Source organism: Lepidochelys kempii, chromosome 16 (assembly GCF_965140265.1).
Source record: "Lepidochelys kempii isolate rLepKem1 chromosome 16, rLepKem1.hap2, whole genome shotgun sequence".
Classification (NCBI taxonomy): domain Eukaryota; kingdom Metazoa; phylum Chordata; order Testudines; family Cheloniidae; genus Lepidochelys; species Lepidochelys kempii.
The window spans coordinates 8,475,380-8,501,823 of record NC_133271.1 but is presented as its reverse complement, the minus strand read 5'-3'; the positions used below and the strand labels follow the sequence as shown (position 1 = coordinate 8,501,823).

The 26,444-nt window shown below is 49.1% G+C and overlaps 1 protein-coding gene across 4 annotated transcripts in view; it reads right to left on the bottom strand.

Moving 5' to 3' along the window:
* Nucleotides 1-26,078, bottom strand: part of LOC140899145 (discoidin domain-containing receptor 2-like) — a 158,714-nt gene extending 132,636 nt beyond the window's left edge. For all 4 annotated transcript variants that reach the window (XR_012155234.1, XR_012155235.1, XM_073314065.1 and 1 more), the window contains exon 1: nt 25,997-26,078. The gene's annotated coding sequence lies outside the window, so the exon portion shown is untranslated. The remainder of the gene's footprint in view (nt 1-25,996) is intronic.
* Between the last annotated feature and the right edge of the window lie 366 nt (nt 26,079-26,444).

The window sequence follows — 26,444 nt, the reverse complement described above, 5'->3', positions numbered from 1 at the left end:
CAGGCTCCCAGCCACCACTACCGCAGCTGGAGCCCTGGCCCTTTAAATCAAGATTTAAAGGGCCCGGGGATTTAAGGCCCTGCATCTTCCGGTTGAGGCCACACCTCCCCCGGTTGAGGCCAAGACTCCGGCGTACCGGTAAGTCCTCTAACTTACTTTCATCCCTGGGTATACCTTATCCAGTCCACTAATTGCCCCAACAACAACTATGTGGGTGAAACCAGACAATCACTACGCTCTCGAATGAACTCGCTCAGAAAAATTATAAAAGACAAAAACATCTCATCACCTGTGGGCGAACACTTTTCACAAAATGATCGCTCCATATTTGACCTCTCAGTACTTCTCCTCAAAGGAAACCTGCACAACACTTGCAAAAGATGAGCCCAGGAGCTTAAATTCATAACTTTGCTAGACACTAAAAGTCATGGTCTTAATAAAGACATTGGATTTATGATTTATTACAGTACTCCCCATTTTTGTGCTATGACTGCAGAGGTGGCCACTTCACCTTGAATGATCCCTAACAATGTGTACTAACTACTTATGCTAAACAATCTGTTCCACCTTATATTTTGCTGTGATGTTCCTATCTTTCCAAGATTTGAGAACAGCTCTGGGTAGCTCAAAAGCTGATCTTTCACCAAAACAAATTGTTCCAATAAAAACTATTACCTCACCCACCTTCTCTATCTAATGTCCTGGGACCAACATGGCTACAACAACACTGCAAACATGAGGACACCAACCATGTGAATTGTATATTAAATCTTTCTGGCTCACGAGCCTAAGTGTAGATTCTTTTCCTACAAAACACACTATGATCTCATCTGCAAGCAATTAGCTTGAGAAATCAGCTTGTTAAAAGGAAGCTTCTAGGAAAGCATGAAAGCAGAACTGTCTTTGGGGAATGTGGTGGCCTGCACAATTTTCAGTGGTTTTGTTAAACCCCAATTGCTCTTTTCCCAATGTGAAGACTAAGAGCCATTTCTCCTCCCACCTAACCCCAGACAACAGGACAGCTTGCCAGTACCTGGCTGGATCTTCATGTTATGGTTATGTACAGTTTTCAAGGGCTCCAGTTTCTGTGCAAACTTCCATCATGTTAGGAAGTGATGTAGAGGCTATGTAAGAACAAACTTGCAGAGTTGCAGGCGGGATGTCAGCCAGAGCTGGAGTCAGTTACACTGACTTGGAGGCAGGGTATGAGGCAGATGGACTTGCCTTCTGTGACTGTCTCTCCCTTTCCCGTCTCATGGCTCTCAGCTTTCAGTGTGTGGCAGCATCTCCCTTCAAGGCCCATCCCACAAGCAGTGCCCCAGCCATCTCCACTGCTTCAAGGGAGAGCGGTGCAGTCACTAGTGAAGTCCAGAAGCAGAGGAGGAACGGTGAACAGCAGCAGCAGAGCCCAGCAGCTCCCCACGAGGACGGACACTGAGCTCTCGGACACCTGGGCTTCCTCTGGAATTAAATCCATTGTGAAACTCTGAAATGCCCAGCATTTCAGGGCTCTTCAGTCTGCCAGATCCACACTAGTCTAGGGCCCACACTAGACTAGTCAGGGTCTCTGCATTTCTAGTGAAGGCTTTGGGGAAATGTGGGTAGGGCCACAGTGCCAGAACACACACTGCCGGATCACAAATTCTGCTACCAGTTCCTCTTTCTGCAGCAGGATGTGCCTGGCTTTTTGGCATGTGCACTGTGGCATTCTACCCCCGCTCACAGCCTGAGTCTGGGCCAGGCAGAACGACATCCCCCGCTCAAGGGAGCACAGAGACTGCTCCCTTGTTTCTGCTTCCCCTACATTACAGCTAGAAGAACTGGGAGACTGCATCAAAGCACTCAAAGTAGCACCCTGGGGCAGCCCAGCTCCACAGAACCCACTGCTCTGGGCTCTGCCTTAACACCACAATCAAGCCCCCTATAAACACTCACTTGTATGCAGGGGATTTAAAAAAAAAAATCCTTCAAAACAATGCAATTTTTATAAAGACCAGAGAAAAACAAGTTAACCAGGCTGACTGCTCAGCCTTACCAGGTGGGGCTCCAAGAACTGATCCCATTTCCCATTCCTTAGTCTGGTGCTGCTTACAGCCGGTTTCAGCTGCTGTGGGTATTCACAGCTTCTGAGACCTATTTTCAGTCATAGAATCATAGAATATCAGGGTTGGAAGGGACGTCAGGAGGTCATCTAGTCCAACCCCCTGCTCAAAGCAGGACCAATCCCCAACACAATCATCCCAACCAGGGCTTTCTCAAGCCTGACCTTAAAAATATTTAAGGAAGGAGATTCCACCACCTCCCTAGGTAACGCATTCCAGTGTTTCACCACCCTCCTAGTGAAAAAGGTTTTCCTAATATCCAACCTAGACCTCTCCCACTGCAACTTGAGACCATTACTCCTTGTTCTATCCTCTTCCACCACTGAGAACAGTCTAGATCCTCTTTGGAACCCCCTTTCAGGTAGTTGAAAGCAGCTATCAAATCCCCCCTCATTCTTCTCTTCCGCAGATTAAACAATCCCAGTTCCCTCGGCCTCTCCTCATAAGTCATGTGTTCCAGTCCCCTAATCATTTTTGTTGCCCTCCGCTGGACTCTTTCCAATTTTTCCACATCCTTCTTGTAGTGTGGGGCCCAAAACTGGACACAGTACTCCAGATGAGGCCTCACCAATGTCGAATAGAGGGGAACGATCACGTCCCTTGATCTGCTGGCAATGCCCCTACTTGTACATCCCAAAATGCCATTGGCCTTCTTGGCAACAAGGGCACACTGTTGACTCATATCCAGCTTCTCGTCCACTGTAACCCCTAGGTCCTTTTCTGCAGAACTGCTGCCGAGCCATTCGGTCCCTAGTCTGTAGCGGTGCATGGGATTCTTCCATCCTAAGTGCAGGACTCTGCACTTGTCCTTGTTGAACCTCATCAGATTTCTTTTGGCCCAATCCTCTAATTTGCCTAGGGCCCTCTGTATCCTATCCCTACCCTCCAGCGTATTTACCTCTCCTCCCAGTTTAGTGTCATCTGCAAACTTGCTGAGAGTGCAATCCACACCATCCTCCAGATCATTTATGAAGATATCGAACAAAACTGGCCCGAGGACCGACCCTTGGGGCACTCCACTTGATACTGGCTGCCAACTAGACATGGAGCCATTGATCACTACCCGTTGAGCCCGACAATCTAGCCAGCTTTCTATCCACCTTATCGTCCATTCATCCAGCCCAGACTTCTTTAACTTGCTGACAAGAACACTGTGGGAGACCGTGTCAAAAGCTTTGCTAAAGTCAAGGAACAACACGTCCACCACTTTCCCCTCATCCACAGAGCCAGTTATCTCAGAGAAGGCAATTAGATTAGTCAGTCATGTCTTGCCCTTGGTGAATCCATGCTGACTGTTCCTGATCACTTTCCTCTCCTCTAAGTGCTTCATAATTGATTCCTTGAGGACCTGCTCCATGATTTTTCCAGGGACTGAGGTGAGGCTGACTGGCCTGTACTTCCCCAGAGCCTCCTTCTTCCCTTTTTTAAAGATGGGCACTATATTAGCCTTTTTCTAGTCATCTAGGACTTCCCCCGATCACCATGAGTTTTCAAAGATAATGGCCAATGGCTCTGCAATTACATCCGCCAACTCCTTTAGCACTCTCAGATGCAGCGCATCCGGCCCCATGGACTTGTGCTTGTCCAGCTTTTCTAAATAGTCCCGAACCACTTCTTTCTCCACAGAGGGCTGGTCACCTCCTCCCCATGCTGTGCTGCCCAGTGCAGCAGTCTGGGAGCTGACCTTGTTCATGAAGACAGAGGCAAAAAAAGCATTGAGTACATTAGCTTTTTCCACATCCTCTGTCACTAGGAGAATGCCTCCCTCATTCAGTAAGGGGCCCACACGTTCCTTGACTTTCTTCTTGTTGCTAACATACCTGAAGAAACCCTTCTTGTTTCTCTTAACATCTCTTGCTAGCTGCAACTCCAGGTGTGATTTGGCCTTCCTGATTTCACTCCTGCATGCCCAAGCAATATTTTTATACTCTTCCCTGATCATTTGTCCAATCTTCCACTTCTTGTAAGCTTCTTTTTTGTGTTTAAGATCAGCAAGGATTTCACTGTTAAGCCAAGCTGGTCGCCTGCCATATTTACTATTCTTTCTACACATCGGGATGGTTTGTCCCTGTAACCTCAATAAGGATTCTTGAAAATACAGCCAGCTCTCCTGGACTCCTTTCCCCCTCAAGTTATTCTCCCAAGGGGTCCTGCCCATCAGTTCCCTGAGGGAGTCAGTCTGCTTTTCTAAAGTCCAGCGTCCGTATTCTGCTGCTCTCCTTTCTTCCCTGTGTCAGGATCTTGAATTTGACCTTCTCATGGTCCCTGCCTCCCAGGTTCCCATCCACTTTAGCTTCCCCTACTAATTCTTCCTGGTTTGTGAGCAGCAGGTCAAGAAGAGCCCCTAGTTGGTTCCTCCAGCGCTTGCACCAGGAAATTGTCCCCTTCACTTTCCAAAAACTTCCTGGATTGTCTGTGCACCGCTGTATTGCTCTCCCAGCAGATATCAGGGTGATTGAAGTCTCTCATGAGAGCCAGGGCCTGCGATCTAGTAACTTCTGTGAGTTGCCGGAAGAAAGCCTCGTCCACCTCATCCCCCTGGTCCGGTGGTCTATAGCAGACTCCCACCACTACATCACCCTTGTTCCTCACACTTCTAAACTTAATCCAGAGACACTCAGGTTTTTCTGCAGTTTCATACTTGAGCTCTGAGCAGTCATACTGCTCTCTTACATACAGTGCAACTCCCCCACCTTTTCCGCCCTGCCTGTCCTTTCTGAACAGTTTATATCCATCCATGACAGTACTCCAGTCCTGTGAGTTATCCCACCAAGTCTCTGTTATTCCAATCACATCATAATTCCTTGACTGTGCCAGGACTTCCAGTTCTCCCTGCTTGTTTCCCAGGCTTCGTGTATTTGTGTATAGGCACTTGAGATAACTCGCTGATCTGCCTCATACTGAGAAAGAGGGACGGAGCCCTCATGCAGCTAATTAACGTGAAAGGCAAACAAAGTCAGCAGAGCTTAGACTGGAAATAATAACGAATGGTTAACAATAAATACTGGATTTGTTCATTGCTGTGTGCAGTGTTGTTGTGGCCGCGTTGTCTCTCTGATATCCCAACTATACATATAAAATAATGGGATTTAAATTAGCTGTTACCACACAAGAGAGAGATCTTGGAGTTACTGTGGCTAGTTCTCTGAAATCATCCACTCCAGTGGCTCTTAACCTGGGATGCACGCACCCCCTGGGAGTGCAAGATGTCCTTTCTGGGGATGCGAGACAAGCCAGATATTTTTTGAAGGTAAATCATCGAAAACACAAATTAAGCACAGGCACATAAGTACAACTACTTTGTTTCATCAAACCCTGTGTATTTATTAACATTATACATTTAACGATTACTGTCATACAAAAACAAAAATATATCTAGGTTTAAAGAACTGACCTACTTCAACGATTTTTGATAAGGGGTGCGACAACATATTCTGAGAACCAAAGGGGTGCAGGCTGCAGTAAAGGTTAAGAACCACTTATCCACTCAATGTGCAGCAGCAGTCAGAAAAGTGAACAGAATGTTGGGAATCATTATGAAAGGGATAAGACAGAAAATATCATATTGGCTCTATATAAATCCATGGTACCCCCACATCTTGAATGCTGTGTGCAGATCTAGTCAGTCCATCTCAAAAAAGATATATTGGAATTGGGAAAGGTTCAGAAAAGGGCAACAAAAATTATTAGGGGTATGGAACGGCTGCCATATGAGGAGAGATTAATAAGACTGGAACTTTTCAGCTTGGAAAAGAGATGACCAATGGGGGATATGATAGAGGTCTGTAAAATCATGTCTGGTACATAGAAAGAAAATAAGGAAGTGTTATTTACTCCTTCTCATAACACAAGAACTAGGGGTCACCAAATGAAATTAACAGGCAGCAGGTTTAACACACAAAAAAAAGGAAGTATTTATTCACACAACGCACAGTCAACCTGTGGAACACATTGCCAGAGGATGTTGTGAAGGCTAAGACTATAACAAAGTTCAAAAAAGAACTAGATAAGTTCATGGAGGATAGGTCCATCAAAGGCTATTAGCCAGGATGGTGTCCCTAGCCTGTTTGCCAGAAGCTGGGAATAGGCAACAGGGGATGGATCACTTGATGATTGCCCTGTTCTGTTCATTCCCTTTGGGACACCTGCCATTGGCCACTGTCAGACAACAGGATACTGGGCTAGATGGACCATTGCTCTGACCCAGTCTGGCCATTCTTATGTTCTTTATATCAGGGGACCAAGGTGGGTGCGGTAATGTCTTTTTTGGACCAAGTTCGGTAGATCAGAGAGGTAAGATTTCAGTCTTACGGAAAGCTGAATAAGATCTCTGCATAGCTTGAAAGCTTGTCTCTCTCACCAGCAGGAGTTGGTCCAATAAAAGATATCCCCTCCCCCACCTTGTCTCTCTAACACTGGATCAGGCTAACTAGGGATATGGTGGATTCTCCCTCACTTCAAGTCTTTCCTTTGAGACTGGGTGTCTCAATCTAAGAAGATCTGCTCAAGAGTTGTAGGGCTGAATGCAGGGGTCCCTGGGTGGAATTCACTGGCCTGTGTTGGTAGGTAGCTGAGCTAGACAATGCCAGTGCTCCCCTCTGGCCTTACAAGCTATGACCATGAACATCCTTTGAGGTGAAAGCAGCCCCATGAATGCTGCTATAAAGGAGGCCCATCGTGCTCTGTGACAAAGCAGTTCTGTCCCTGAAACATCCCAGGTAAGCAAACTGGAATGAAGAAACAAACTCTCCCCTCTTGACTAACTTCCTGGTCCTCAGAGCAGAAACTCCCTCCCAGGTGGGCTCTGGTGGGAGGAGAGGGTATGGGTATCTGGCCTGGGGGGGCCCGCAGTTGGGCTCTGGGGAGGAGGGGGTTTGGGTGTATTGGCTCTGGGAGGCCCTGCAGGTGGGCTTTGGGGAGGAGGGGTTGTGGGTGTCTGGCCCCCGGGCTGGGCTCGGAGGAGAGGGGGCAGAGAAACAGGAACTGGGTTGTCATAGGGGTTTCTCTAACTCTCTGCTCGTGGGGGGAATTCTGTGCGTGTCTGTAGTGTTACAGACATACTTGCTGACAGGTATTTTGAAATAAATTACCAAATAATTGAAACTGGCGTGATTTTGTAGTGTTATTTTGACAAATAAAATGTACAGAATTTTTAATTTTTGGGTGCAGAATGCCCCCAGGACTATTGCTAAGGCACCACCGCAAAGCCCAAGCTAGACCCAAGATCACAGCTGGGCAAGAGGAGCAGCTCTGAGCACAGAGACCCCTTCTGCCTAGAGCTGGTTAGTGAAGTCTCCTCTGGCCCAATGCTACAGAGCACAGAGCTGGCCAGCTGATAATGCCAAGAGAGGATGAAATGAAGGACATAAAGGCCTGAAGTGCTCGACTGCTTTTTAAAATTAGTCTTTCACCAGATAAAATGAGGCAATTCAGATCATTGTCTAGCTGATTGGGCGATGGGGAAGAACTTATAGATAAAGAACAGTTATAGATAAAGAACAAAAAGAAAAGGAGGACTTGTGGCACCTTAGAGACTAACCAATTTATTTGAGCATGAGCTTTCGTGAGCTACAGCTCACTTCATCGGATGCATGCCGTGGAAACTGCAGCAGGCTTTATTTATACACAGAGAATATGAAAAAATACCTCCTCCCACCCCACTGTCCTGCTGGTAATAGCTTATCTAAAGTGATCATCAGGTGGGCCATTTCCAGCACAAATCCAGGTTCTCTCACCCTCCACCCCCCCACACAAATTCACTCTCCTGCTGGTGATAGCCCATCCAAAGTGACAACTCTTTACACAATGTGCATGATAATAAAGTTGGGCCATTTCCTGCACAAATCCAGGTTCTCTCACCCCCTCACCCAAAAACCACACACACAAACTCACTCTCAAAACACTTGATGTATACAAATGGGCCAGATGAGGTCAGCACACAGCTTCTGGCGCTAAGGGAATCAGACAATGACCCTTCAGTGTTGCAGCACCTGGGTAAAGGGCATGTGCCTATGACTGAGCCAAACATGGCTGTGGGGCTGGCTGGTGGGAAACAGGAAACACTGGGAAGAACTTGCCATGTCTATACAATACTCTGCTGTAGTGTGCACCTTCCGTGAGAGTTGTCAGCCCTCAGCCTTCACTGCCACTGGATGCCCAAAACTGACCACTAACACCTGGGACCAGCCAGAGGGCGTGTCCCATCCCATTGGTGCAGGTCTGCACATAGATCCATGCATCTGGGGCCTCCAGGCTCAATTCCAACCAGGGCTTTGGAGCTGTGCTCCAGCTCTGCTCCAGCTCCAGGCAAAAACCTGCAGCTCCACTGCTCCGGAGCTGCTCCATGCTCCAGCTCCGGGCTCCGCTCCAAAGCCCTGGTTCCAACAACTCCTTATAGCTAGCAATGAAGCCCCACACCCTGGAAAACTCCAGCCAGAACCCAGCGCAGCAGCCTGTTGGCTCAGCATTGCAGGTTGCTCTGCTCTCTGCACTGGCTTCCCACTGAACAGAGTCCAGTTCACGTTCTCTGTGCGGATATCCTAAGCCCCCATGGGATCGGCGCTGGCTCCTTGAGAGATAACACCTCTCACCATAGAATCATAGAATATTAGGGTTGGAAGAGACCTCAGGAGGTCATCTACTCCAATCCCCTGCTCAAAGCAGGAACACCACCCACTAAATCATCCCAGCCAGGGCTTTGTCAAGCCGGGCCTTAAAAACCTTGAAGCATGGAGATTCCACCACCTCCCTAGGTAACCCATTCCAGTGCTTCACCACCCTCCTAGTGGAACAGGGTTTCCTAATATCCAACCTAGACCTCCCCCACTGCAACTTGAAACCATTGCTCCCTGTTCGGTCATCTGCCACCACTAAGAACAGCCAAGCTCCATCCTCTTTGGAACCCCCCTTCAGGTAGTTGAAGGCTGCTATCAAATCCCACCTCACTCTTCTCTTCTGCAGACTAAATAACCCCAGTTCCCTCAGCCTCTCCTCATAAGTCATGTGCCCCAGCCCCCAATGGTTTTCGTTGCCCTCTGCTGGATTCTCTACAATTTGTCCACATTCCTTCTGTAGTGGGGGGACCAAAACTGGATGCAATACTCCACGTGTGGCCACACCAGTGCCAAACAGAGGGAAATAATCACATCCCTCGATCTGCTGGCAATGCTCCTACCAATACAGCCCATAAGCCATTGGCCTTCTTGGCAAGAAGGGCACACTGCTGACTCATATCCAGCTTCTCGTCCACTGTTATCCCCAGGTCCTTTTCTGCAGAACTGCTGCTTAGTCATGATCACAACTGTTCCAGCAGCTGTGCTCCACGGGGACCAGGAACCGGTCACCCAGCAGGGGAGGGTGGTGAGTGCAGGAGGGAGATGTACCACAGGACCCAGCCCTAGACTACAGCTCCCACACCCCCAGGGCTGAGACCTCGCCTCACTGGGCAACTCTCAGCAACGCAGCTTCTCTTCACCACAGGGAGGTCTTTGCAACAGCTCCACATACACACACAAACAGCCCCCCAGATACACCAGCTGATATCAACTCCAGCTGCCCCCCAACACCAATACCAACTCCCCCCATAGCTACACCACACAACATTTCTCTCCCAAATACCATCCCCTCCAACTCCCCCTCACACCCACAAACCAACCCCCTTCTTCCATACGCATGCAAGAAACATATATGCGCACAACATTCAGACACACACACACACTGCAACCCCTCCACAAAACACACACACCAAACAATCCACATACACCACACAGAGAGACACAATCACACACTTACTCTCTCACACACTGACCAACAATCAACACCCCACAGAACAAAGCCAGACACACACCCTAACCCCAACTGCAAACCCCTCCCCACACCCAGACCAACAACACTTTCACACATGCTTGAACATACACACCAACTTACCTCTCTTTCTCTCTCACACACACATACAAACCTATTCAAGTTGATTCTGAGTCAGGCTGTGCAAGATCAGAGAGCTTGTTACTATCATTTCGGACTTTAAATACTTGGGAGGTGCCCAGATCCTATGGAGATGGGGCTATGGATGTATCTGAATAGGTAACACTCACATGCTCAAAGCTGAAAGTCCCCATGGCTCTTACCTGTGGCCACTCCCTGAGAGGGGGAGATACACAGAAAAGTAAATACTGCCCTGGCAATTTCCAGCCATTACTGCCGCGTCTCTCCCTAGGGTCAGCTATTAAGATTGTTGAGTTCAGCGCTGTGCACTTAACCACCCCGCTACAGGGGGGCAATGTAATTAATGCCAATCAACGTGGGTTTGTGGAAAATAGACTCTGTGAAATGAACCCAAAATCCCTTTTTAGGTGATTACAAGGTTGACTGGAAAAGGTGCTATGTTACATACCTATTAGAGGTCTAGAAGGCATTTGATTTGGTACCTTTGATTAAAAAACTAGAACAGTACAAAATTAACATGGCACACATTGACTGGATTACAAACTGGTTAACTGAGAAGTCTCAAAATGTATCTGAGAGGCAACAGGATCTTCAGACAGCAACACCTTGGGGGGCAAACACTGGACATGCCGCCCCCCCGCCCCCCAATTCATGGAGCTGAATAAACTACAGCAGTTCTCTGGGGTACTTCCATAACCTCCAATCATTACCTTAGTCTTGCCTGGGTTACATCTCTGGAAATTATCCCTCATCCAAACCCCAGTACTTAGTAGACACTAGGGACAGGGAATATCTTCATTTGGAGGTTGTAGACATTGGGTTTAAAGACAATCGTAACAATACACTAAGTGGAATAGTGAGCGAGCATAATAACATTACTATTGCAGCCCTAATTAATTCAGCTGAACTCAGGAATCACTTACAATTCCTTTTTATTCCGAGCAATGCAGGTCAAGGTCCCCTACTTTCGGTATCTATTTTGCAAAGAATGTTTAGCTACTGAAAGGGTTTTGTAGCCATTCTTCAATAACTCCAGAACTTTCTATCACAAATATTTGCTAACACCAAGAGTGCAGTTAAGTACGGGGAAAGGAACTACGTTTTTAACATCATCAATGATATTTTAAGCAACAGACCGAACGGTCTTCAAGCTCTCTGTAACAACTGGCTGCCGGTAAAGAAAGGGGTTAGTCAAGCACCTAGGCAGGCTTTGCCAGGGCCTGGTTTGACTGCGGCTGAGCAGTCATGGGACTGCCACAGGTCTTCATGGTTTCAGAAAAAATCAAGCACAAGCCCTGCTGATTAATCAGTAGCAAACCCTGTGTTTTTCACGGCACAAATCAAGCAGTTCCAGAAAACACTCTAAACATTTCCTGCAGCGTGTGACTGCATTTCATCCAGTTCCATTAGTTCATTCAGGACAAATACACTTTGACCTTACAAAGTAAACACAAACTACAGCCTGTCGTCACAACATATTCTCCAAACTTCCCTCCTCTAACTGCTCTGCTATGAACAGGGGGACTTGCTCTCAGAGTGGCTCTGTGCCTTCCATTCCCAGCCATAGGCAGTTACTTTCCTGTGTGGTTTCACAACTGCTGTGCAATATACAACATGCAGGTCTAATGCAAGGGAGTTTACTTCTCACAGCAGCCCAGGCTTGTCACGAGGCACCTCCTCCTGCCTTCAACCTGGCAATGCTGCTCCACAGTCATCCAACCATTACTCAGGTGGTATTTAAACCGTTCCTTGCTTCTGTCCAGTTCACCAGTATAGGGGTTCATACACAGGGGAACCAGAGGGTAGCCAGGGTCAGTCTCTCTCAACCCGTCCAGACTACTGTACCCCTTTCAGGAGTCTGATTGTCTTGCGGACCCCCAAGTTTCATCTCACTTAAAAACTACTTGCTTACAAAATCAGACGTAAAAACATAAAAGTGTCACAGCCACACTGTTACTGAAAAATTGCTGACTTTCTCATTTTTACCATAATAAATCCAAATAAATCCACTGGAATATAAATATTGTACTAACATTTCAGTATATATAAAGCAGTACAAACAAGTCACTGTCTCTATGAAATTTTAGTTTGTACTGACTTCACTAGTGCTTTTCACGTAGTCTGTTGTAAAACTAGGCAAATATCTAGATGAGTTAATGTACCCCCTGGAAGACCTCTGTGTACCCCCAAGAGTACATGTACCCCTGGTTGAGAACCAGTCGCCTGGGTCACCCGGAATAACTATTAGGACAGCAACCCCACTAACATTTATTGAACAGTCTGGAGAAAAAAAGTTCCTTGTTGCAGTTTTTCAAATAGACGCGAGTTTCTCCTCGTGGAAAGCTGAGGCTATTCAGAAGCATCAGAAATGTTAACTTACAATCCTGCCTCCTGCCAGAAGCTACAGAAAGGAATACAGGCTGCCTGGCAAGTTGAAGCAGTCTGTGAAGTACAACAGGACAAAATACCTCTTGACGAGTGGTGTTTAGACCAAGTACAGGATCAAGAGCGGCCCTCTGTTGCCCCTGAGGTATCTGCAGGTCTCCCAGCCTGGGAGTTAGACCCCCCTAATGGGTGCCAGACACTTGGGAGCAAAGGAAACATCTATAGCTTTGATCAAATTAGTTCACTGGACATTGCCCAGAGGGAGCACACTATGGAACTGTGCAAGAACATCAGGAACAGTTTTGTCTCATTCCCAGTCTCAGCAACCCACAGAAAAGCCATGACATGAATGAAAACCATCTACCATCTGCTTCTCATTGGCGCATTGCAACGTGCTCTTCATCCTACATCTAGTCTCTGAGAATCAGGGACAAGCAGGGCAGAGCCGTGTCTGAAACATCTACATAAGGTCCTATAGGAGGCTTGTCATCAAAGCACCAATTCACCATTCCCAGACAATAGTCATGTTTTGCCAAAGGATGGCAGCGCTTTTCTTTTGCCAGTTTCAGTCGCTGCCATTTGATCTTACATGTACTTCCACGGTCTCTCTGCTCTCTCCAAGACCAGGGTAGCAATAATATTGGCAGGAGGGATGAAGGAAATTCACTTCTCTCCTCACAGACAATTTTTCTGGTTAGGGCTCTGTACAGAGAGAAAGACGAAGCAAACTCAGAGTGATAGACCTTCTGGAGTAACTTGGATTCAAAACAAGCACGTACGTATGGTGCCAGGGAAGCCAATCAGGCCTGGGCCAAGGATGAATGCTATCAGGCACACCGTCTCATCTCAGAAGAACGTTAACAGCTGATGAAGATGGCCTTAATAGAAAACAAGTGATATCACAGAAACAAATATCAAATTCTGATTGGAGCCCATTGGGAATTCTAATATCATGCACAGGCACGGTCAGTGATCCAGAGCTCATATGAGACCCATACACTAATTCCAGGTATTCCCTCTGCTTCTCACCCTATCCCAAGCATTGGCAAAGACCTGGGTGCAAGTGCATAGTCTCTGCCCCCACAACTTGCAAAGTCAGAGAATCACATTCTTTTCTGGAGCGATTTTCCTGACTCCATCAGCTGAAACACAAGAGTTTGCCGAGGTCTCACAGCACTGCTCCTTCAAACATGTCCGATGGTTTTCTCGTGATAATTGGGAAGACACTGTCAGCCCAACCCAGAGAGAAATTCTCCTTGGCCATGGAAACTGACCTGCTCCTGGGGCCCTTAAAAGAAGTCTCCCCACCCCAGTCAGGGCTGAGGCCGCTAGCATGGTAGGGTACATGGGAACCTTGCCCTACTGCTTCCCTGCAGATAAACAGAGAACTTCATTCACCAACAGGGTCCAGCTGCCACCTTCCACCAGCACTAGACACGGCAAGACACACACTGCAGCTGCTCAGTGCTTCTGCTGCCAGCTGTGTGCCAGGCTGTGCCTGCCAAACCCCCGTGCGTGGCTGGCTGAGCCTCCGTGAGCATTTCTGAAATGTTTTTTTCACATCCTAGTGAAGACCCCTGGCCACAGACAGTGCAGAGCAGGGTGAGGAGCAGAGAGCAAGGAGGGGCAGTCGCAAGTGAAAGTGTGTTTTCTCTCCCTTGAAATCCCCCTAGGGCCCCTCCCACCCATTTTAAAGCCAGTCACCCAACAACTGTGGGTTGGTTTGTGCAGGGGGCAGGCAAGAAGGACTGTGCCATTGGCCAGAGCAAAGCCAGTCACTTGAGTGAAAAGAGCTCGGTGGGGAGGGTTCTGCACTAAGAAAAAGCGTTGCCGTGGGATCCAGTTAGATACTAGATACTAAGGTCAGAAAGGACCATTATGATCATCTAGTCCGACCTCCTGCACAACGCAAGCCACAGAATCTCACCCACCCGCTCCTGCAAAAAACCTCTCACCTGTGTCTGAGCTACTGAAGTCCTCAAATCATGGTTTAAAGATTTCAAGGAGCAGAGAATCCTCCAGCAAGTAACCCGTGCCCCACGCTACAGAGAAAGGCGAAAAACCTCCAGGGCCTCTGCCAATCTGCCCTGGAGGAAAATTCCTTCCCGACCCCAAATATGGTGATCAGCTAAACCCTGAGCATATGGGCAAGACTCACCAGCCAGATACCCAGGAAAGAATTCCCTGAAGTAACTCAGATCCCACCCCATCTAACATCCCATCGCAGGCCATTGGGCTTATTTACCATGAATAGTTAAAGATCAATTAATTACCAAAATCATGTTATCACAGAATCACAGAAGCAGGAGGGGATTTCCATAGCAAAGGATTAGCAGTGGCTTCACGGGGCACGTCTGGGATGCAATGAAAAACCTGCGGCAACCAGAGCCCCCAAGTCAGCTGGTACGGGCCAGCCGCAGGTGTCTAATTGCAGTGTAGAGACACCCAGAGTGTCTATGGCAGGTCAGAGCAGCAGAAACAATGGCCTGCTTTGCACATGTGGAAATGGTGCTCTCCCAGTACTGTATCATTTAGCCTTTGGCTTCTTCCAGGGAATCCTAGCACCTGCAGGCATTGTAAAGCAGAGTAGCTACCCACTGTGGTCTTGTGCCTGGAGCCCAGCCAGCAGCCTCTGTGCTAAGAAACAATAGTCTCTCCTCTGTTTTCTGACTGACTATCTCCCCAGCACAGCCAAGCAGGGAGAGAGGATGTGTGGGGTGGATCTGTGGGAGCCGCATGGTAAGAAACTGCTTTGTCTATATGCCATCATCTCCTCTTGGGGAGCAGCAGCCAACTGTCCCTTGCCAAGCACAGAGGACAAGCGCTGAGAGCCGAGTCGCCGTCACGGATCCCTGCTCCAAGATGCAGCAAGTGATTGAATTTCAGAGCCTGGATCCTTAGCAGCTCTGGGATTCCTTTTCCCCATCTGCACTAAGCTACAGGTATGTTTCAGTGTCACGTGCCAGTCCCTAGAGCCCCTCCAGATTGAGTTACAGCCGCATCCTCTACAGAAGCAACCCTTGGAAGCCACACAGAAACCTTTACTAATGCAGAGGGTCGCTGCCTGTTTGCGTAGTGGGGCTGCCCACGGGAAGCATACACCTGTACTCCACAGACTAGGGTGGCTACTCTTCTGTTCCTGAGAACAATTCATGTTTGATTTTGATGGCTAAAAGCCAACCAGACATGGTTTGGATCCTGGCTAGCTCAAGGACCCTGGCCTGGTTCAGATCTCACTTGTGCAGGTTTCTCTCTGTTGTATCTCCATTTCTTTACACCAATGCGACTCAGGGGGCAGACAGGCCCTGGCTCTCCCCCTAGGCATTGGCCAGGCAGTCGGGGCCATGTGGGACATTCTAACGGCACAGCACTTAAAATCTGAACAGCAAAAGACAAAAAGAGACACATGGAAAATACAGTCCTACACCTTAACCTGCTGGAGACCTATCTGAAAGGGACCCTTACGAGGATCCCAGAAGCGGACTGTTAATTGGAGAGGAAATTGTTTCTTCTTTGAGAAATGTAAATAGTTTCTGTTAAGCTAATGCATGAGTTGAACAAAGCACAGATGCTCCTGCCAGCTATGTGGTCACAGAACTTCATAAGAGAGGGGCTTATTGTGGACCCTATCATCTGACTGCTAATACTTCACCTTATATAGGACTTTTCATCTGCAGCTTCAAAGCACTTTAGAAAGGGGTCTGAGTTTCATCATCTCTATTTTATGAGTAAAGAAAAGGCCCAGGGGAAGGAACGTACCCAAGGTCAAAGAGGGAATCAGTAGCAGAGGCAAGAACAGAACCCAGCTTTCCTGACCTAGTTGGGAACCCTCTCCATTGGGCTACGAACATAGGTCTTCTATACTACTATCCATAACCCATCTTGCCCAGCCCCCGCCTCCCCTCACCTGTGAATAGCACAACTGCCATACACTAAACTATACATCATAACCTTAACTTTGCCTTCATGGACATGCCAGGTCCACAGCCCTCCCCGCCAAGCAGAGTTCAGGCTGTGACATGGGCTGTGATGCTTGGTGGGTGTGTGGACAGTGCGTTTTGCCTCTAGCGGCAGAACAGAAACGAAGTTCACTTGGGGGTGGGAGGGTTAACGTTTCATCCCTTTGCTTTTGTGGTTTTGTTCAACACAAAGAACTGGTCACGCATACATGACAAGAGGGTTTGGGGCAAAAGCCAATATTGTGATGGGGGGAACCACAGAAGGGCTGGATTCTGGTTGGGTAATTGACTGCTCATTGTTCTCCAGCTATAACAATGCGATTCTCCAAGCTGCTCCAGCACATGGAGGACTCCACCAGGATACCTGAACTTCTGTGCTCTGACTTCAAGCCTCCTGGGGTTGTGTTTTGGGGAAGCCCTCCCACCATGCTCCCAGAGCAGACTGCTTTTCCTTCTAATGTCTTCAGGGAGCTGCCTGGCAGGGCCCGTGACTCTCTAAAACTCGGCCCAGGCTTTGGGGTATGAAAGGTATTAAGCAGCTCTCCCCATCACAGAGCAACATAAAGGGCTACTGTGATGGTTCTCGGGGTACCCAGAACTGAGTCACCTTGTTACCCCCTGCCTCTAGGGAGAGGAAGCCTTGCTTGTGGTGACGGGGTATCAGCTTCCGGACCCCACTAGCCTGTCAGCCACTCAAGCACTCTCCTCTGGGTTCATTAAGAAAGAATAGAGCGCTAACAAGAAACAAGAGAGAGTGGGTGGTAGAAACAAATGGTTACAACACAAAACAAAACTCTAAAATGCAAACCTAGGTCTCTATTAGATAAGAAAATTGACTATTAATCAAGTAAAGTCACTGTTCCCCAGAGTTCAGCCTATTGCAGAAGTGGCGGACTTCACAGGAACCAGAATCCCTGCTCCCCAAGAAGTCTCCTCAGCAAAAGAATACTGAGTGACTTTCTGCAGGCTTTGTTACACTGAACCAGGCTTTTGTCTTTATTCACAGGCAGGGAGCTTCTCTGCCTGTTGTAATGTTCCTTTTTGACATCCTAGTGGTTTAATTTGTTCGCAGTTGTTTCTGATGGTTTGCCATTGATAGTCTTGGAATGAGTGGGAGGTGCAGAGCTTAGGAGAAGCTAAAGAGCTAAGAGCTATAGGAGACTAAAGAAACTAATTTAGAGTTTTACTTAACTGACAAACTTACAACTAAGAACATAGACTAATAAACAAAAGGATAATAAACTAAGAACGAAGAAGTTTCCTTGACATGGTGGGCCACCCCTTTTATAGAGCTTGAACACCTGAGCCCTCCTATGTCCAAACTTAGCTTCCTCACCCACAAAATGTCAGGGTCCACTTACTTCACAGGCTGGTAGGTTTGTACGTATGGATGACATGTACGTACATCTTAATAACAATTAGCTCATTCTCACATTTGTTATTTCTGTCCTAACCAGTTATTTCACTTATTTCCAGGTTCTTTGTGGTTTACCTGTTAGGTTTAAAAGAGGATATGTGGTATGAGCTGAGAAGTTTGACCTCCAAAAACCATCTCTGCCTCCAAGTTCATACATGGTTTTTGAAACGGACTTCCCTGCAGGAGTGACTTATTTGCTGTGATCTGTGAAGTGATTTTATAGATTCCTGAGTTACTGTTATAGAATCATAGAATATCAGGGTTGGAAGAGACCTATCCCCCATACTTGCCCCAGATCCCTAAATGGCCCCCTTAAGGATTGGGCTCACAACCCTGGGTTTAGCAGGCCAATGCTCAAACCACTGAGCTATCTTCCCTGCTCCCCCTCCCAACATTCCTGGCATTCCTTAAAGAGGCTTTGAAGAGCATGATCCTGCTTGGAGGTGGGTATTCATGGCGACTGCAAGGTAAAAGGGACACTTTCCGCAAAACAAACAAACAGCTGCTAAGTAGAGGCGAATGTTTTCCTCCCTCTTACAGTCTGAGCCTGTGGAGCTGCTAAGCAGAACAGGAGCAGCTCCAGCAAGGAAAACAAAACCCTTCTACAAAGATGGGAAGTCATGGAGAATTCCTTGCAACCCCACCTCCTGACGCGACGAGCCTGATCTTGCTGTTCTTCATATTTCAGCTGGCAGAGATAACTATACAATGGCTGTAACACCAGCCACAATACAAACCACCTGGGGATAGACGAGCACTAAGGCTGGCAGAAAATAAACAGCAACTGGGAAATTCACAAGGGCATATCAAATAGTACAGAACAAACTCAGAACCCCAAGAGGGAAAAGTAAAGAATGCAGGCCATACTTGCAGGATAAGAGACTTTATCCTGGGAACCAGTGACACTGAAAAAGACTTGGATGGTTCCTGGTGAATAATCAACTGAACATGAGCTCCCAGTGAGATGCTGTGGCCTAAAGGACTAATGTGGTCCTCGGATGTACAAAAAGGGGAATCTCAAGAAGCAGTAGAGAGGTTATTTTACCCTATACATTTGGTACTGGTGCCACCATTGCTGAAATCCTGTGTCCAGTTCTAGTGTTCACAAGTCAAGAGAACAGTTGAAAAACTGGAGAGGGTTCAGAGAAGAGCCACAAGAATTATTAGGAAACATATCATGTGGTGATTGAGCTCTGCACAGGGTCCACTCACCACTAGGGGACTCCTTCTGGCTCCTCTGGGGAATCAGTTCCTTCAAGGTCCGTGGGCCCCTTCCATAAGCACCAACTTCCCCTTTGCCCGGTGGGTGCTCGACCCCACCCCTACCCCTGCACTGCCATTGCCCCACCCCCATTCCACTCCTTCCCCACAGTCTCTGTCTTTTCCCACCCCAGCCCCACCCGCTTCCTGCCCCCATTCCACCAAGTCCCCGCCCCTGCCCTGCCTCTTCTCTGCCTCCTCCCCCTCCCTCCCAAAAAATCCTAAGCACCGCCAAACAGCTGTTAGGCGGCGGGGGGGGGGGGGGGGGGGGGGGCGGAAAGCACTGGGAGGGAGGGGGAGGAGCGGGGACGCAGTGAGCTTAGGGCGCGGAGAAGGAGGTGAGGAGCAGGGAGCTTGGCTGCCGGTGGGTGCAGAGCACCCGCTAGTTTTTCCCTGTGTGTGCTCCAGCCCCAGAGCACCCACGGAGTCGGCACTTATGCCCCCTCTGCTGCTTATTGTACACTCTGTGGCCACGCTCCCTCTCTTGCCCCAGGCGCCCCGGCCAGGTCACTGTCTGTGCATCCCCCTTCCGGGATACCAAAGTCTCTCCTGACAAATGGGCTCAGGCAGTCTTCCCATTCACTGCCCAGCCGGCGGGGGAACCCTCTACTCCGGGTTCCAGCTCAGGGGCCCTCTAGTCAGCAGCCAAGGTCTGCATCCCTATTCCTTGCTACTTTTCTCCTACCTTTCTGGCTTCCCCACCTCTCTGGTTTTGCCAACCTCCCAGCTCCTAGAGAGTAACTGTGGGCTACCCTCTATAGTCCCAAACACACCTTCCTACTCCCAGGGAGTGACTTCAGCCTACAGCCCACTTCTACTCTCAACTCCTGGGCTTTCTAGGGCCCCCTCCTGTTCCCAACCAGCTGAGCCTCATTTAATCAATCCCTGCTCCTGGCTCCTCCTCCAGATAGAGCCAGGGCAGTTGATCAGCCCACCTGGCCACCGTAACTCCTTCCAGTCTTGTGTGGGGTGCTCTTCACAAGCTCTTTGAGACTAACAAAGAGAAGGTTAAGGGGTGACTTAATCAGTCTGTCAGTACCTGGGGAACATATATTTTATAATGGGCTCTTCATTCCTGCAGACAAAGGTATAACAAGTTCCAGTGGCTGGAAGTTGAAGCTAGAAAATTCAGATTGGAAAGAAGATGCAAATTTTTAAACAGTAGGGGTAATTAACCAGGGGTCATGGCGGATTCTCTCATCACTGGCAATTTTAAAAAAGAGTGGATGTTTTCCTAACAGACCTGCTCTAGGAATTTTGGGGGGGGGGGCAGTTCTATGGGCCTGTGCTATACAGGAGGTCAGGTTATATCATCATAATGGTTTTTTCTGTCTTTATCATCTATGAAACTATGACGGGAGGGCAGGAGTAGTAGGCAACAAGAGGAAGAGCAAAGAAACCTTTTTGATTCCAGTGCACGCAGTCATGCCCTCAGCGCTTCTCTGATCATGCAGCTGAGGAATCTCCTGCAGAGTTGAGCTCTCAAATCAACTTTCATTTTATAGGGAATGTTTCTAACGGGGTGGTCACAAAGTAAAAAAACAAACAAACAAGCTATCAAAAAAACGTAAAATGCCCCAAGTTGTTACTTTTTCACATGGTCTGAAAGGGAAAATTTTTTTTTAATTGTTTTGAAGTTTTCTGAGAGGTTTTTTGGAAATTTTCAACATTTCAGTTTTTTCCATTTTGCTGCTGAGAGCACTAAAAGGAACGACATCCAGGATTCCATTTTCTTTTTCACTTTTCATTTTTTCTTTTTTTGATTTTTCCTTTGGCCACTTTGTGGCTTTCTAAACATCACAACTTTAGAAACATGATCAGGAGCTAGACTTACAGAAGCTCATTTTACCTTTTGCAACTCAGTAATTCTTCCAAAGTTGGAGACATGTTGGAAGTCACAGAGGGGCAAAAAGAAACACGAGGAAAAGAAAAAGTGAAAGAAAAACCCAAATTCTGATCAGTCTTTCAGTGGAAAAAATAATACAGGGAAAAAAGAAGAGGTGAAAGGGGAAGACATACCCACAAAAATGAAGTTTTGAAATTGAGTTTCAACAAAAAAAAATGAAATTTTTTAATAAATTTTGTCAAAAAAAGTTTTGAACTAAAAATTTCAACCAGCTCTAGTTTCTCACTCTCATGGTTGTGAAGAAAACCTTGAAAACATGGACAGAAGGTCACTGATATACATGATGCTGCCTTCAGAAAAGCCTGAAGCTCTGAGCAGCGTGAACTGCTCCAGTCACCTCATACGCAAATACCTGGAATGTAACAGCTAATTCTGCTATTGCTGTACTGAGTGCACCGTTTATTTTCGTATTTTAAATGAAACCATGGAGATTTCTAATTAACTAACAGAGCTGCCACAAAACCTCCAGCCTCCTACACCAGGATGTCAGAGAATTCAGTGGCCTTGCTGGAGATTTTCAGTGCAGATTGCCGAGGGCCTGTGGTTGACTATCCCAATATCTTGCTTTTCTATCTTGTACCTGGGGCTATTTCCACAATCTCTGGTGACTCTCATACACAGGAGCAGCCACAGCAGAACTCTTTGCATGCTGCTAATTATGATCATTAATGGTTTATATTCTGGTAGCACCCAAGGTCCCAGTGGTGGACAGGGTCCTGTTGTGCTGGATGCTATACAAACACAGAGGCAGAGAGAGTCCCTGAGCCAGAAAGCTTGGTTCTCCCACCTGTCGGTTACCATGGATTAGTGACGGAGCTGAGCACACTCAAGGCACCAGCAGCATTCTGCTCTCTGAGCCGCGCAGCTTAAACCAGCCAGCCTCAGCTGCTTGTCGCTGTCCAGAAATCACTCCACAGTTCTGCGTGTGCGTGACTCACAACAGAGTCCAGATCCCTGCACCGGAGCCGCACTGGCCTGGCAGCAGCTCTAAAGTGCCCTGGTGCCTAGCAACTATGGCACCCACCAAGTGAAGATTTGCATCCATTACATAATCCCACTGAAACGTTAATAGCATGGCCCAGACTCCTAACTGCAACCTGTAAACCCGCATCCTTACCTCTAAAGCAATAGTGCTCAAACTTTCCCAGTCACACCTCCCCCCCTTGCCAGTAACACCCCCCATTACGGCACAGCCAAGGCGTCCTCAGCAGCGGAGCTTGGGCTGAAGGCGGAGCTGGAGGCAGGAGAGGAGCTGGAGGCGGGAGGCGGAAAGGGAATGATGAGGGCAGAGCTGGTCTGGGTGTGGCGCAGAGGACAGAGCAGAGCTGTGGCAGGGATCAAAGCTGGTCTGAGGGCAGACAGGGAATGACGGCAGAGCTGGGCCTGGAAGCGGAGCAGGACTAGGAGCTGAATGGGGTTGAGGCAGAGCTGGAAGCATGGCGCTCCCTCCCCATCCCCCATGGGGGCTGGCCTGGCCTGGCCCTGGCCCTGCTGCACACACACACATACACCCCGTTCCTCTGTACCCCCGTGAGGGGCACACCCCAGAGTTTGCGGGGCACTGCTGTGAAGTGTCCTCTCCTGCCCGGACCTGGTGTTGCAAGGAACTTTGCCTCTCACACCCCTTCCAGTGGCCTCTTTCTCAGCTGTGATTACAAGTCCCAGAGGCCTCTTCTCTGCACTCACTGGGTCTTCTGTATCCCAGCCCTCTGGCCAAGCCAAACAAAAGTTCAGTCCCCTGCCAGAGTTCAGCTCTATCAATGGTCCTTCATCCCTCCTGGGCTCAACTCTAAGGGGTCCTTTGCCCCTCCTGCACTTGACTTCAGTTCTTTCCCTTGTCAGGGTACTGACCCCCCCAAGGCTTTTCATTGCTGCTGGGAATCTAAGTACCACCTACACTGCCTTTCTGCCCCTTGCAGATTTCTCCCTCCCTGGTCCTCACAGACCCTAGCTCAGGACGGGGCTCCTGTCCAGTATAGGGCCCTACCCCGGCAGCTCTGCTTTCTGGCCACAGCCAGTCCCAACTACTAGACCTTCCTCTAGGAATTCTCCACAGCTCCTCCTTCCTGCATCTCTCCCCTCAGCTCCTTATATAGCCTGGCTCTGTCCAGGAGGCAATCGGTTAGTCAGGTCCCGGGGCAGAGGATAACTAACTAGGTTCTTTCCCTTGCTTTGCAGGTGATGGAAGTTAAGCCCCATCACAGCACCATGTAGATCAGGTGGCTCCACGATTGGGTACTTAGCGCTGCAAGCAGGCCCCCATAAAGGGAGTGGGGGAGAAGGACAGGGGATCAGGGCGGTAGGGGAGTTGTCAGGATCCATGAGAGCAAATGGGGTGGGGGAATGCCAGGATCTGAGAGAGCAAGGAGAGGCCAATGGGGGTGGGGGAGGTGTTAGGATTCAGGAGAGGAAGTGGAGGGTACAGAGATCCAGGAGAGCGACAGATGGGGTGTCAGGACGAAGGAGAACAAGGGGGGAGGGGACATTAGCAACCAGAAGAGCAGGGGCAGAGCTTTCATTTTTCTCCATTTTCCATCCCAAATCCTTCCCCACTCTCCTCCAGTTCTGTCCTGCCACCCCGAAACGTGGACCTACTGGTGCCCAGCACGCTAGAATTATCTTCCCTCCCTTCCACACACCATTCATGTAATTTTGCTCCCCAAACTGGTATTGATGCCTCCCACCGATACCAACCACTGATACAGTGTCAAAACCAATGACGGCAAAGACGCATTCCTGGGATTTGGACGGGAAGACAGGCACACCAATATTAGTGTCCTGGAAGAGGCAAAGACCACCAGCATCAAGGCAATGATCATCCGTCAGCAATTCCACTGGATTGGTCAAGTTGTCCGGACGCCAGACCATCGCCTCCCAAAACAGGTCCTGTTCTCTCAGCTGAAAGAAGGGTACCGTAATGTGGGTGGACTACGGAAGCGTCATAAGGACTTACTGAAGGACAACCTAAAAAAGTGTAATATTGACATTGACACTTGGAAGACACCTGCCCAAGATCGCTTAAAATGGAGTGAAATCCTATGTGATGGTCCCCTCCATTTTGAACTTGCTTGCTGACTAGCTGAAGAAGACAAGAGGTGCAGAAGGAAGGAGAGACTGACTTCCAGACATGGTCACCAGCCTCCTGCTGAGCCTGAAAACATCTACCCTCATTGCAATAGAACTTGTGGTTCAAGGATTAGCCTCCTGAGGATCCAAAACTCCCAAGGAAGATGATCACACTCGGTAACGAGAGTGATCGCCCATCAGGATCAGTTAGCTAGGTTTTAACATGCGCCATATTGATTTTGTACAGTGCTATTTTTTAATCAAAATGGAGTCGGTACTAAGCCTTACAGAAGTCCAAACAAACTACAGAAACTCAGTTACCTTTAGTAATCAGACATAATCATGTTAAAGAACAATATCAAGTTTGTTTGACAAGACCTGTTTTCTGGGAAACCATGCTGACTGGCATCCAATGTGTTTCTATCTTTTAACTCTTAATAGCTCATATCAATGGTTCTCAACCGGGGTATACGTAGCCCTGGGGGTACGCTGAGGTCTTCCAGGGGGTACATCAACTCATCTAGAGATTTGCCTAGCTTTGCAACAGGCTACATAAACAGCACTAGTGAAGTCAGTACAAACTAAAATTTCATACAGACAATGACTTGTTTTTACTGCTCTATGTTCACTGAAATGCAAGTACTATATTTATATTTCAATCAATTTATTTTATAATTATATGGTAAAAGTGAGAAAGTCAGCCATTTTTCAAAAAAAGTGTGGCTGAGACACGTCTGTATTTTTATGTCTGATTTTGTAAGCAAGTACTTTTTAAGTGAGGTGAAACTTGGGGCTCCGCAAGAGAAATCAGACTGTTGAAAGGGGTACAGTAGTCTGGAAAGGTCGAGACCCTCTGGCTCATGTCAGCAGTCACTTTATTTTGCTCAATATTGATGTCAGGGAGACAGCCTTAAAGTCGCTGACATTCGGAGAGTAAATTGAGAATTTTACAGTAGTCTGACTAAATTAGCCTAATTAATACGCTCTTAATCCTGCAGGGCAGAGTCACACACACACCCTAACCCCTCCCCCCAAAAAGCAGTGTAGTATTCCCAACTCCTTAACACTTCAGAGCAGAGTCTAAGGCCTGATCAACTACACGCCTAGGTCGACCTAGCTGTGGAAGAGTCTTCACTTAAATTTGGCTCCCGGCAGAATAAGTGCCTCTTATGCCCAGAGTCACTGTCAGTATCATTAGGTGGAGGCAGGATCAGTGCAAACTGTGTGACTTAGGCGGCTGTTGCTGGCCCAGAGGCAGTACAATGGGTAGGATACAAGTGCGCCGGGTGAGGCTGCCCAGCGCCGACCGGAGAAGCCCAGCAGCGCGGTACCTGCGCTGGCTACCTGCCGAGGTGAGTTAGGTCCCACCTCACCGGGTGGCGCAGAGTAACCAGCCTTGGGGAGCCGGGTCTGGGCGGTTTCGCCAGCTGCTGGTACCGCCGACGGCTTCCCCGGCGGCGTTCAGCCCGCACACGAGGGCGCCCCCAGGCAGCCGGCTCACACCCAGAGCCCGGCAGACGAGGGGCCGCGGTGCGGGGCTCGGGCTCCCCCGCCGAGGCCGCCAGGGGCAGAGTTCAAGCGGCGGCAGGGCCGGTCCAGCCGCCAGCGAGCGGCGCTGAGCCTGGCGCCGCGGGGCCCCTCTGCACAGCGCCGAGCCCGGAGCCGGGCGCCCGGAGCCAGCCAGGCGGGGGACGCCGCTTCCCCGGAGCCTCCCACCCCTGCCCGCCCGGACCGGGGAGCCCCCCGCAGGGCAGGCTGGGCTGGAGCCGAAGAGCCCGGGGCGAGCCCCGCGCCGCGCCCGCCGGGTGGCTCGGCGAGGAGCAGAAACCGGAGCAGCGCGCTGCGGCTCCGCTCCGGCGCCGAGGAAACGAGCCTCCGGCGGCGGGCTCGCCCCGGCAAGGTTCGCAGAGCTGCCGGGGGCGGGCAGCGAGGCTGGGCTGCGGGCGCCCCCGCTTACCTTGGAGCGCGTCCCGCAGCGCCAAGTCGGGGTCCAGGCGCCGAGCTCCCAACTTCCACGGGGAGGTTTTTTTCCTTCTTTTTTTTGCATCACATCCCCCTTCCGGCTGCCGGGGCGGGAGGGGGCTGCGAGGATCCGCTCTTAAAGCAACAGCGCTGCCGCTGGCTGGAGCTCGGCGGGCTGGGGGGTCACATAGGCAAGGGCGAGAATCCGTGCTTCCTGCCCGGCTGGGGGGAACCGACCTGCCGGGGATCTGACAGCTGCTGCGGGCTGGATCCTTGTGCTGGACACTGGGGCCGCTGCGGGATTGGGTGCCAGGACCCAGCTCTGCAGGGGCTGGCTGGTCGGTTGTGCCCCCTGTAAAGGTAGGGTGACCAGATGTCCCGATTTTATAGGGAGAGTCCCGCTTTTGGGGGACTTTTTCTTATATGGGCTTCTATTACCCTCC